General features: G+C 42.3%; 1 long non-coding RNA gene across 1 annotated transcript; it reads left to right on the top strand.

Annotated features, from left to right (window-relative positions):
* Positions 1–2,683: 2,683 nt before the first annotated feature.
* On the top strand, positions 2,684–9,667 carry LOC145719776 (uncharacterized). The gene is made up of 3 exons (XR_014142601.1): positions 2,684–3,166; positions 3,676–3,984; positions 8,257–9,667. It is a non-coding gene; the product is annotated as an uncharacterized LOC145719776 (long non-coding RNA).
* The last annotated feature ends 37 nt before the right edge of the window (positions 9,668–9,704 follow it).

Genomic DNA, 9,704 nt, shown 5'->3' with positions numbered 1-9,704 from the left:
TCCCCAGCGTGCGAGGCTGTCACTCACCGGCGGTGTAGGATCCCCACGGCCAGGCACCCTCCCGCCGCCGTTTATCCTCTGATATCTGCCCATGGAATCACGGCACCCCACTTCGTACCTCAAAACCAACCGCCTGCGATATTTTGTTTGTAGAGATCCAGATCTTCTTACATCCCAGGCTGGTTTCGTGGGTGCTCAGAGTGGTCTGGTAGATATCCAGCTCAATTCCGGGGACCAGTTGAAATAGGGTCCCCTACTCCTCTGCCATCTTTCCCCCAAAAGTCAAAAATTTTTAAAAATTAAGAAAAAAAAAGTAGAAGGAAGCCTGGTCCTATATCCAACAGAAGCTGATGTTTTGGAGCATTCTTTAATCAGTAGACTTGATACAATTTGGGGGCCTGTGTTGGTCTTCTGAGGGAGAGGCCTGCTGGGCTGGCTCACCCTTGGAGAGTTTTTATAGATTTATGTCACCACCACCCAGGTCCAAACATACATGTGATTGGAGTTGAGTGTGTGAGTCAATCAGAGCAAATTCCTCACAATGCGGGGGGAGTGGGGAAACCTAAGGCCGTGGTCCTTAAATGTTATCGATCATCAGAATCACCTGGAGGGCTTGTTAAACCACAGATTGCTGGGCTTCACCCCAGAGTTTCTGATTCAGTAGGTGTGGGGTGGGCTGAGAATTTGCAGTTCTAACAAGTTCCCAGGTGATGCTGATGCTTTCCTTCGGGGCCACACTTAGGGAATCCCTGGGCTCAGGAATTGCCAGGAAAAGTTAGTTAAAGCTGCCTGGTATTTATAACCATACAAAAAAGGAAAGCGCATTAGCAGAACAATTTTAATTAAAATGTGTCAGCCAGGTATTTGGCTGATGGTTTTAGATGCTGGCCTTCTCTTGACCCAGACTCTTTGGTGATCCAGTCTGTTTCTAGCAAAGGGGTCAACAAAGTTTTAAGCATAGACTGGATCAGTACAAACTCAATGAGCTCAAAAGGAACAGTATGCTTTTAAAAACTAGAAGACCCATTTTACCCTTTTAGAGTCAGAGGAGTGGTATTTGTAAGTTGTTTTGAGATCCTCAGAAGAAGATTAACCAGTCAGCACCTATTGTTAGGTCATTTTAAACATTTTTAAAAGGAGCACTGTGGCATAATAAATATATATTTGGTTTTTGTTCCTGGTTTCTGACACACAGCTCCTAAAACCCTCGGAATCTCTAGAGAGCGCTGTGTTTTTTGTATGCTCATGAGATATCTGGTATGGGAGGGTGGCTAGACAGCTTCAGGATGGGTGCTGGTTGAACCAAGACAGAATTAGAGGATTGGAACTTATAGCTCCAACAGTTCCACCCCCATCCTTGACCCCCGAGAAGGGGAGAGGGGCTGGAGATTGAGTTCAATCACTAATGGCCAATGATTTCATCAATCATGCCTCCATAAAACCCCCTAAACCATGGGTTCAGAGAGCTTCCAGGTTGCTGAACACATCAAGGTGCTGGGAGGATGGCCCTACAGAGAGGGCATGGAAGCCCCTTCCCCCATGTCTTTCCCTATGCATCTCTCCTAGCTGGCTAGTCTTGAGTTGTGTCTTTTATGATAAACCCGTAATAGTAAGCGAAGTGCTTTTCTGAGTTCTGTGAGCCACTCTACCAAATTATCAAACCTGAGGAGGGGATCATGGGAACCCCCAATTTATAGCTGGTTGGTTGGTCAGAAGTATGGGTGACCATCTCAGACTTTTGGCTGGGCAGTCCTGTAAGGTCTGTGCTAACTCCTGGAAGTCAGCATCAGAGCTGAACTGTAGAACATCTAGATGTTGTCTAGAGAGTTGGAGAACCAATTGATGTGGGAAAAACCCCAACACATTTGGTATCAGAAGTGTTATGAGTAAAAACAACTCAAGCCCATTTAATAAATGTAAAACTAACCACCTAAAATGTGCATTTTTAATTTTTTATATTCAATTTCTGAATCCAGAAAGTTTTTTCATAACTTTCTTTCCAAATATTCCAGGGTTTTTTTTTAAAAAGATTTTATTTATTTATTTATTTGAGAGAGAGAGAGTGAGAGAGAGCATGAGAGGGGAGAGGGTCAGAGGGAGAAGCAGACTCCCCACCGAGCAGGGAGCCCGATGTGGGACTTGATCCTGGGACTCCAGGATCACGACCTGAGCCGAAGGCAGTTGCTTAACCAACTGAGCCACCCAGGCGCCCCAAATATTCCACATTTTTTTACAAGGATTATATATTACTTTAATCAGAAAAATCAGAAAAAAAAAAAAAACAAGCACCAAAACAAAAACAAAATTTCTAGGAAAAGCAACAATAGAGGTCTGAGAAGTTTAAATTGTTGCCTCTATTTGGATAAACAGCTGTATTTAATTAAGAATTTCTGTGTTGCAAGATATTTACTTTTATCTATCTATCTATCTCAAAGTGTCCATGGGCTGTTTCTCACTGCTATTTGGTCTACAATGTACAAGAAATAGATTCTTTTAAAAAACAGGCTATTAAACAATAGTCTTAATATACTCCCTTTCTAATTTTTTTCTTTTTTCTTTTATTATTATTTTTTAAAGATTTTATTTATTTGACAGAGAGAGACACAGCGAGAAAGGGAACACAAGCAGGGGGAGTGGGAGAGGGAGAAGCATGCTTCCCGCCGAGCAGGGAGCCCGATGCGGGGCTCGATCCCAGGACCCAGGGATCATGACCCGAGCCGAAGGCATATACTTAACGACTGAGCCACCCAGGCAGCCCTTTCTTTCTTTTTTGAAAAAGCAGCATAGAAAGGTTGGAGCAGTGTTTGGAAAGGAAGGATGCGAAGGAAGATATTTTTTTAAAGAAAAAGTAAACCACTTTCACTGTGGAGTAAACGAATTAATTCTGGTCCCCTTGATTTATTTTAATTCCTTTGTGTTTACTTAGCGTGGGCTCCACTAGCCAGTGGTTGTTCTGTGAGCAAACATTCTGGAAACTCTTTCCGCAGGAAGCAATGTACTTGCAGACAAGATTTGAACATCAACCCTGTCTTCTGTGCCTCCAGGGCTGAGAGGGAAGTGACCAAAATGAAAAACTACAATCAGATGGATTCACAAGGCTTCATCTTAACTTCACACCAAGACAGAACCAGGGCTTGACTCTGTTCTTCGGAGGCTGTGGCCACAGGTAAAAGCAATAGTGAAAGTAGACTCAGCTCTAACCACTTGGGTACAGTCCTGAAGATGGGACCGGCTGGGGGCAATATGCCCTGGGGGGCAGCCATGGCTCTTCCACGCCCATGGGGCCTTTCGGGCAAAAGGCAACCAACATATTGTGGCTGCTGCTACTTTTCAAAAGTTGCAGTTCACTGAGCAAGTAGTTGGTTAACCCCCTTTGAATCTAAAATTTATTTGCTTGAGAGAGAGCCAGAGCACAAGCAGGCGGAGTGGGAGAGGGAGAAGCAGGCTTCCCGCGGAGCAGGGAGCCCGATGCGGGGCTCGATCCCAGGCCCCCGGGGTTAATGACCTGAGCTGAAGGCAGACGCTTAACGACTGAGCCACCCAGACGTCCCAAGAATCATGTATTTTTAGAATGTGAAATGAAACCGAGCAGTCCTGGATGATTCATCCCTCCCACAATTATTCTTTGCTAATGTGTCCGTCAACTCACATTCACCCCGCTCCTCTCGGGGTCAGGGGCTTGCAGCTTTGCAGGACAGCCCTCGCCATCACCAGGCCGCTCTGCTGGGCGAAGAGCACATCCTCCCGCTGAGCTGGGGTCTGCCCCCTGCAGCCTTCCACCCTGGGCTTCTGGAACAAGTCGGATGAAGTCCTCTACAGGCCGGTATCCGAAGTGTCTGAAGACTATAATGTCATCTTCTCTGAGTCTCATCATTCAGAGCAAGCCTTTGGAAGGCTCTCATCTGTTCTTCAAATCACATGTTTGCTACCTCCCTCCATTTGCTCTCCCTCTCCACGAGGCTCTCCAGCCTGTCCAAGTGCTAAGTACGTATTCTCTATGGGATGAGCACTGAGCAGAGGACCCGAGGGTTATAATTTTCTTTGACACCACTGTTAGCAGCTCAGCCTAATCTTTGGAAGTTTTATGGTAGCCTTTGCCTTTCTACTCGCTCCAAATGAACCTGCGGTGAGCTAAGTGCCACTCCCTAAACTCAGGTTCCTTATCACGTGAACTTCTGTTAAACAACCTTATGTTCAATTATTTGAGCCAGAGCATGGGTCTTTATATGTGCCTGGCTAAAGAGTAAAAAACTGATTCTCAGGGCAAGTCGGCATTTCATCTAAGATCCCATGACTAGTAACTGAGATCTTAGCATGTCATTCCTTGAGAGCACACTTCAACGTCTTTTTCAACCTTGACTCTTTGATCCAAAAACCTATCCACATCACAAAACAAAATAAAAATTAAAAAAAAAAATCTTGCACATATCAGGCAAGTGCTTTTTTTGTAAATTAACTCATTTAATCCTCATCGCTTTAGGAGGCAGGTCCTATTATCATCCACATTTTAGGGTTTCAGAAGCTGAGACACAGAGAAATTAATAAACTGTCCAAGGTCACAGAGCTGATGAATGGCAGAGCTGGGATCCACACCTCGCAGTCTAGCTGCGGTCTGCTTACCCATGATGCCTCTCAAAGCAACCTTTCCGGTTTCTTGATATTTACAGATTTATAACAATGTGTCTGATTTTAAAACTGTGGTCGTTTATTTACTCAGTACTTGCTGATTTCCAGGCCTCATGCTTGGCTCTGAGAACCCATGCACAGGACAGACAGGGGACGGTGGGGCACAGGGTGATTTCTGTCAGTTCTAAGTGACAGAAACCTGATTCCAAACTAGATTAAGCTAAAAAAGGGAGTTTATTGGCTCATGTATCCAAAGTCTAAGAGGACTAGATCTTGGCTTAGAGGCAATAGGGTCTAGAGACAAAGATGCTGTAGTTAGGGCATGGGTGGGGTTTGTTGCCAGAAGATGGTGAGGGAAGGCGTGCCAGGCAGAGGTAAACAGAGTGACCTGTAGAAAAGGGAGGGCTTTGGCTACAAGCGACGAGGCCTATTCTGGTACCTTGAAGACAAAAGAAATGTATTAGAAGGCATAGGGTGGTATTTAGAATCGTAAAATCAGCTGAAGAACCCGACTCACCAGGATCAATAACTAAGGCAGCTTGAGGGAACCCAAGTAGCATGAAATGAACTGACAGGCATCTTTCCTGAAATGAATCCGCACCAGTCTTTCCACCCTCCCCCCTCATGTCTCTTCACTCAAAATTAGTAAACTACCTCTGCATCCCTATTAGAATGGCTGAAATGAAAAAGACTGATCATACCAAGTGTTGACGAGCATGTGGAGAAATAGGAGCTCTCCTACGTTGTTGGTGGGAATGTAGAATTGCACAAACTCTTTCCAAAACAGTTTTAGTTATTTCTCAAAGAGCTAAACATGCATTTATCGTCCGACCCAAGCATTCTCCTTGTAGGTCTTCACCTAAGAGAAATGGACGCCTGTGTGTATTCTAAGACCCATACACAAATGTCCTTAGCACTTTGTTCATTATAGCCCCCCAAGGGGAAACAACCCAAATGCCCATCAGAAGGGGAACGGATAGACAAACTGCTATATCCATACCTTGCAATACTACTCAGCAATAAAAAAGAATGAGCTACTGATGCACACAATGACATGGATGAATCTAAAATAATTATGCGGAATGAAAGAAGCCAGTCAAAACAGGTTACACAGTATCTGATTCAATTGAAATAAAATCCTAAAAAAGGCAAACTAATCTATAGTGACAGAAAGGAGATCAGTGGTTGTCTGTGGAGAGCAGCTAGAAGAAGAAATTAGAAAGGAGAACAAGAAAACTTTTTGAGGTGATGGATGTGTTTACTATCTTGACTGTGATTATGGTTTCATGGGTATATGTCTCATCGTATTTGAGCATATAAATACGTACAGTTTGTCATATGTCAGTTATACCTCAAAAAAGCTTTTAAAAATGTTCTCTACAAAGTCTACACTAAAGATTTAAAGAAAGAGATGATAATTTTCCTCTCCCAATCACCACTGTTGGAGAAATTATTAAATGTATGCTAATTTCTTAACGTGTCATTGGTAGGTTAGTCTTTGGAGTGTTGGCTTCACTGAGTGTGTAATGCCTTGGGTGAAGATAACATTTAGCTAACGGTTTCATACAGCCCCACACACTTCTACACAGAAAACTAGTAAATTAGTAAATCAGGATTTTTGTGTTTGTAGAAACATTAGAAATCATCTAGTTCAATTGTGACATTTAATAAGTGAAAAAATTGAGAATCAAAGAAGTAATTTGCTGACACTTATTTAGCCAGTAAAAAAAAAATCATGGTATAATTAATTAAAAAATGATCTTACTGGGCAAATGACAAAATAATTACTAACAACAATCTTGACAGATTTTTGTTTGTTTGGTCAGTTTCTGCCTCTTCAATAATCTCTGTGACTTATCTAGTCTGGAGATGCTCCTTCCCCATGGGGAAAAGGGCTGGAAAAGATGTGGAAGTCACTTGACTGATAATGCCTTTCTGAATTCAGCTGTTTCTCCACCAAGGTCTGGACAAAGTTTCCTCAAACATGGTGGCCTGATAGCGGCTCCCATCTTCCTTGTGTCAATGAATCATAAGGTAGAGTAATCATGTTTGCTGATTCTCTTGTTTTAAAAAAAATGTTTCTCTATCTGAGTATAGTGGACACACATTGTTACATTAGTTTCAGGTGTACAACATAGTGATTCAACTTCTCTATACGTTACGCTATGCTCACCACAGGTGTAGCTACCATCTATCACGAGCACAATGTCATCGACTATAATCCCCGGGCTGTACCTTTTATTTCCCTGACTTATCTATTCCATTCCTGGAAGCCTGTATCTCCCACTGGCCTTTACTCATTATGCCCACCCCCCACCCCGACTCCCTTCCCTCTGGCAACAATGAATTCGTCCTCTGTATTTATAGGTCTGAATCTGCTTTTTGTTTGTTTATTTGTTTGTTTTTTTAGATTCCACATTTAAGTGGAATCATATGGTATTTGTCTTTCTCAGTCTGGCTTACTTCGCTTAGCATGATACCCATTAGGTCCATCCATGTTGACACAAATGGTAAGATCTCATCCTTTCTTATGGCTAATATTCTATTGTGTGTATAAATATATATATATATATCTCACACCTTCTTTATCCATTCATCCATTCATGGACACTAGTTTGCTTCCTATATCTTGATCTTTGTAAATAATGGGCTGCAGTAAACACAGGGATGCATATATCTTCCCAAAATAGTGTTTTCATTTTCCTCGGGTAAATTTCTAGTAGTAGAATCACTGGATCATAGGGTAACTCTATTTTTAATGTTTTCAGGAACCTCCATACTGTTTTCCGCAGTAGCTGCACCAGCTTGCATTCCCACCAACAGTGCACGAGGATTCCTTTTTCTCCACATCCTCGCCAACACTTATTTCTTGTCTTTTTTATTTTAGCCATTCTGACAGGTGTAAGGTGATATCTCGTTATTTTGAATTGTATTTCCCTGACGATCAGTGATATTGAACATCTTTTCATGTGTCTGTTTGCCATCTGTATGTCTTCTTTAGAAAATGTCTATTCAGGTCCTCTGCCCATTTTTAAATCAGATTGCTTTGTGTGTGTGTGTGTGTGTTCCTTTGGCATGTTTTCTAATTAGTAAAGAACAACAATAATGACAAAACATATAACCAAGAGGAGTTTCCAGCAGTTAGATCAACATTATTTTAAATAGTGGTACTCATCAAATACTTTAAACAATCTGAGCTATAAGACATCTGGTTCATTTCAATAGCAATTTTGGCACAAGTTCAACTTTTTTTCTGCCATATTTTGGGGACAAGTGGCTAACCTTTTGCAATATAAAATAATAAGACAAAATGATACTTCTACAGCATACCTTACACAGAAATTGCTTTCAGAAGTATGGAAAATTTAAAGCCATAGAAGTATTAGAATAAAATATTGATGAATGTGGATTTTACTTCTTTTATGGTATATGCTCAATGCATGTTCCCTATTCCCAATGAGAACTGCCCTTTCTCCACATGCCCCTCTCAAGATGAGCCCCTTAGAGTCTGTGACTCCAACACTCCCTGGACGCAGCTTATGTTTTTGGAATGGAGGGAGGTTGCAGAATAGGCCAATCTACTGGGTGGACTGTGTAATTAGCTTCTCTTTCCCATGTGTTAAAATTGAGGTGAAGAGATGCTTAGTCTGCTCATCAGTCATGCCAGAATGGAGGTGGCCACAATATGGATGAACAGAGTATCACAGAAGAAGAGGGAAGAGTGACATGGACGCTCAGAGAGAAGCAGAGAGAAGTGAAGAGAGTGAAGCAGGTAAACTCAGAGAAATGGGAAAGATGCTTTGGTTCCAGGTAAGGTTTTTAGTTCCGAGTTCCAGAATCTTATGTGGCCCGGTCGAATCTCTTATCTCCAGGTTCCAGTTTAGATCCCAAGTATTAAGATGTATTTCCCTTTAGTTAAGCCAGCTTCTATGGCTTGCAAATAAAAAAGCCTAAACTGAAGCAATAGTCTTGGCAAGATTCTAAGTATGCTATCACAAGCAGAATCTGTACCAGAAAATTTCTTTGAAAAAATCTGTCCTCATAAAAATTAAAAATCTCTACCTAAAAAAATCACACACAGGATTAAATTAGAAGAGCAGTTGGGAACAGAGAACTACATATATGACTAAAAGCTACATTCTTACTATCACTGAAAATCCACAGTGAAAGGTAAATATGCTAATGGCAACATCAACAAAGATCTCAAAATAGGCCATTTCCAATAGGAGAAATACAAACAATTTATATATAAAAAATTCAAGTGCAACAAACAAACAAACAATGATGAAATACTATTTTTGGTGTATCGGGGTAGGTAGGCAGTCTCCTGACGGGCCTCCCACTTCCAATTTTGCCTTCACTGTGGTTTTTTAAAACACAGCAGCCCGAGGGTGCCTCTTGAATCATAAGCGAGAACAAGTCCTTTATTCCAATCCCGCATCTGGTTCCCGTCTTGTCTGGAGAAATCCATCACCCCAGGACCACATAGCAGCCCCCATTACCTCACTAACCACATCTCCCATTCTCGCCCTCGCCCCCTCCACTCCAACTTCCTGCCAGGTCGTTGCTGTTTGAACACATGAGGTGTGATTCAGCCTCTAGAACGTGCTGTTCCCTCTGACCAAAATGCTCTTCCCCCGGATATCCTCACGCCCCGTTCCTTTCTCTCTCTCAAGTCTTTGCTGAAAAGTCATCATCTCAGTGAGGGGTTCCCTGTCCCCTGTACTTACAATGGACACCCCTCTCCCCGTGCACTCCCGCCTCCCTCCCCTGTTTAATATGTCTCTGTAGCACTTACCACCTTCTGGTACACCACATAACTTACCTATTTCACTAATTGCCTATCTCTTCATACCTAGAATGCAAGCTCCACGAGGGCAGGGATTTACCCCTAGCCCTTAGCACACAGCCAAGCACATAGCAGGCACTCAAAAAACATTTGCAGAATGAACGAATGAATTTTAAAAGCATAATATCAGTGTTCTGCCCAGTCTGGAAAGTGGTTACTTTCACACGCTGTGGATAAGAATGTGAATTGGTGGGATGTCTCTGAAGGATCATGTGGCAAGAGGGATCAA

Source organism: Leptonychotes weddellii, unplaced genomic scaffold, assembly GCF_054177405.1.
Source record: "Leptonychotes weddellii isolate Sample4059 unplaced genomic scaffold, ASM5417740v2 HiC_scaffold_7073, whole genome shotgun sequence".
Taxonomy (NCBI): Eukaryota; Metazoa; Chordata; class Mammalia; order Carnivora; family Phocidae; genus Leptonychotes; species Leptonychotes weddellii.
This window is presented reverse-complemented; position numbering and strand designations above follow the sequence as displayed.